Raw genomic sequence first — 4,078 nt, 5'->3', positions numbered from 1 at the left:
CGTCATATAGCCAGAACCTTCAACTGCTCCCAGACCACCACCAGCAAGTTGATAATCCGCTACCAACAGACAGGACAGACTCAAGACCAGCCAAGCAGACCGCTACATCCAGCAGATTCACCTCCGAAACAGATGTGTGACAGCGACGTCAACGGCGGCAACAGCACTTGGGCATGCCATCAGCAGACGAACAGTCCTTTGACGACTTCGTACGGCTGGTATACGAGCCTACCGACCCTTTCGTGGAATGGCCTTGACCCGTCTACACCATTAACGCAGACTGCAATGGGCACCAACTGTACGTCGGTGGCAGCGACGTCACTGGGCGAGAGTGCTCTTTACAGATGAAAGTCTGTTCTGTCTGTTCAGGAACGATGGCAGAGTTCGAGTTTTTCGACGAAGGGGAGAGCGACTGGTGCCAAACTGCATTAGAGAAGTTCACCCGTTTGGAGGTGGAGGCGTCATGGTATGGGGTGGCATTTGTGGCCAGATTACAACACGGCTGGTTATCATCCAAGGAAACCTGAATGCTCAGCGATACAGGGATGAAGTGTTGAGACCTGTTGTGGTGCCCTTTATTCAACATTAGCCAAGAGGATTAATTTTGCAACATGACAACGCAAGGCCTCACACCGCCCGAATTGTTCAAGACTACCTGAACAACGTTAACGTCAACGTATTGCCCTGGCCACCTTGTTCTCCAGACATGAACCTCATTCAACATCTCTGGGATCATCTTGATCGTCAGCTGAGACATGTACCGCCTCCAGCGAACCGACAGGAACTTGAGCAGACTCTATTGAACTTATGGAACAGGATTCCTGTTGACGTTATCCGCCGACTGACGACGTCAATGAGGAGGCGTGTGTTAGTGTGCATGGATGCCCAGGGTGGTCACACACGCTATTGATGCCGTGTTACCTGACTACTGTGTCATTAATGGACTCTTCATGCACTTTTTCAATGGACTCTGATTTGTGTAATTTTTAATTTGGACCCCTTGACTCTTTCTTTGTGTATTGCGGAGAATGCAATATCGGCATTACAATGCATTTACATTCTAATTCATGGAAAATGATTTCTGTTTATAAATTAATCATCATAAATCTCACATATGCCTTTGTTATTGGTGTTTGGTCAAGTGAAGTCGGTGAAAAATTTTCTTTTGCCCGGTAGTTTAGTTTAGGTAGTCAATTATAAATAACATAAAATGTGTGTTTTCAAATTGGCCTTGTAACAGGTCCTAGGCGGTCATATTGGTCAAGAAGCATTGCCTCGGTCCAATATAGCCAACCCAGGGCCATATGACTGACTTTGCCTTTTCCTTGTATTTGTCATCGTCGTCCTCCCACTACACAGGCTTATGCACACGTACATTGTCCTGGTGGAACAGCACACGTTTTGAAAGTTGCCAATGCTATTTAGCCTTGACATTATTAATTCCCTGAGCAGCTAAGCGTAATGTTATCCATTAAGGTTCGAAACTTTCGGGAGGTATTCCAACACAAAACCACTATACAGGCTTATGCACACGTACATTGTCCTGGTGGAACAGCACACGTTTTGAAAGTTGCCAATGCTATTTAGCCTTGACATTATTAATTCCCTGAGCAGATAAGCGTAATGTTAGCCATTAAGGATCGAACCTTTCGGGAGGTAATCCATCACAAAACCGAAGCCGTCACGTTTCCTTGGAACATACTTGGCCTCTTACAGAGGAGACGTTAGAGGTTTAAACTGCAGGTTTATATTGATGACTATTCGAAGTACCCCCAAAGGTTCATCCTCCCCACTCCCCTCTGCGTCCTCATCTCCCTCTTTATCCCTACTTTCCACTTCTAATTCGGTACTTCCAGCTCCATCCTCCTCATCTTCCTCTCCACCGTCCCTACTTCCCTCTCCATCCTCCCTAATAACCTCTCCACTCTCCCTTGCTCACGCCAATCCGCCTCCCTCATACTTCCATGTCCCCCTTACCCGTATGTCCGTCCTCCCACAACAGCCCCTTTAACCTCTCATACCTCCATGTCCCCCATACCCGTAGGTCCGTCCTCCCACTGCAGTCCCTTCTCCCTCTCATACCTCCATGTCCTCCATACCCATATGTCCGTCCTCCCACTACAGCCCCTTTCCCCTCTCATACTTCCATGTACCCCATACCCGTATGTCAGTCCTCCCACTACAGCCCCTTCTCCCTCTCATACATCCATGTCCTCCATACCCATATGTCCGTCCTCCCACTACAGCCCCTTTCCCCTCTCATACCTCCATGTACCCTATACCCGTATGTCAGTCCTTCCACTACCGCCCCTTCCCCTCTTATACCTCCATGTCCCACATACCCGTAAGTCCGTCCTTCCACTACTGTCCCCTTCCCCTCTCATACCTCCATGTCCCCCCAACCTGTATGTCCATCCTTCCACTACAGTCCCCTTCCCCTCTCATACCTCCATGTCCGACATACCGTATGTCAGTCCTCCCACTACAGCCCCTTCCCCTCTCATACCTTGATGTCCCACATACCCGTATGTCCGTCCTCCAACTACAGTCCCCTTCCCCTCTCATACCTCCATGTCCCACATACCCGTAAGTCCGTCCTTCCACTACAGTCCCCTTCCCCTCTCATACTTCCATGTCCGAACTTTACCCGTATGTCAGTCCTCCCACTACAGCCCCCTTCTTCTCACATACCTTCATGTCCCCCATACCCGTATGTCAGTCCTCCGACTACTGTCCCCTTCCCCTCTCATACCTCCATGTCCCCCCAACCTGTATGTCCGTCCTTCCACTACAGCCCCTTCGCCTCTCATACCTTGATGTCCCACACACCCGTATGTCAGTCCTCCCACTACAGTCTCCTTCCCCTCTCATACCTCCATGTCCCCCGTACCCGTATGTCAGTCCTTCCACTGCAGTCCCCTTCCCCTCTCAAGCTTCCGTATGTCCGTCCTCCACTACAGTCCTCTTCCACTCTCATACCTCTATGTCCCCCATACCCGTATGTCCGTCCTCCCACTACAGTCCCCTTCCCCTCTCATACCTCCATGTCCCACATACCTGTATGTCCATCCTTCCACTACAGTCCCCTTCCCCTCTCATACCTTGATATCCCACATACCCGTAAGTCTGTCCTTCCACTACAGTCCCCTTCCCCTCTCATACCTCCATGTCCCACATACTGGTATGTCAGTCCTCCCACTACAGCCCCTTCCCCTCTCATACCTCCATGTCCCACATACTGGTATGTCAGTCCTCCACTACATTCCCCTTCCCCTTTCATACCTCCATGTCCCACATACCCGTAAGTTTTTATTTTGACATGTGCAATATCGATAGCAGATAGTTAACTTTTCGGCATAATAAATTTGTTATGGTGTCTTTAGTTGCCGTATATGGTGTCACATTAGGTTAGCAGTTAGAAATATTTTTCTGCTAATCTAATACGACACGACATATAGTAGTGGTATATGGCTACTAAGGACACAAAACTAATAATATATCCTGTGCCGTTGCCTCCGACCTCCACATATAGCTTCCATTCTCTGTCATACCCCTATGTTGCCTACTGCCACCTGCCCTTGCCAACGGTAATTTTAGGAAATAAAAAGTTAAAGTGTAACCTATACCCATCTTTCAAAATCGTTATTAATATTACTCCTTTTATATTTCTGTAGAGCACCAATTCTTGTAAGCAAGAACCCATACTAAACCTGAAACAAACAATTACATTAACACCAGGAAAAATGACAATGGAGTTTATTTAACATAGAATACGACGGCACCTTATCATTATATACGGAACATTTTCCCCAAGTAATTTGATTCATTAAAGCGCTAATAAAATCCTCTTTCAAGAAGGGTAACTCTATTTACCTATTAAACTCTACCAGAGTAGTTTCCCTTAGAATGATCTTCGCATTTCATAACTTTTAAGATCCAATCTAAACAGGCGACGTACCCAATGTTGATGTGTATATTTCATAATGTAAAGGCAGACGGAAGCGACAGAAGTGATTCATAAAGTCGACGCATGCGTGGACTTGCCTTTAGTAGCGGCGTCATGGCAACTGTTAGGCCT

This window comes from Haliotis rufescens, unplaced genomic scaffold (genome assembly GCF_023055435.1).
Source record: "Haliotis rufescens isolate VD_foot unplaced genomic scaffold, xgHalRufe1.0.p SCAF_10, whole genome shotgun sequence".
Taxonomy (NCBI): Eukaryota; Metazoa; Mollusca; class Gastropoda; order Lepetellida; family Haliotidae; genus Haliotis; species Haliotis rufescens.
Note: the sequence above shows the minus strand (reverse complement) of the source record.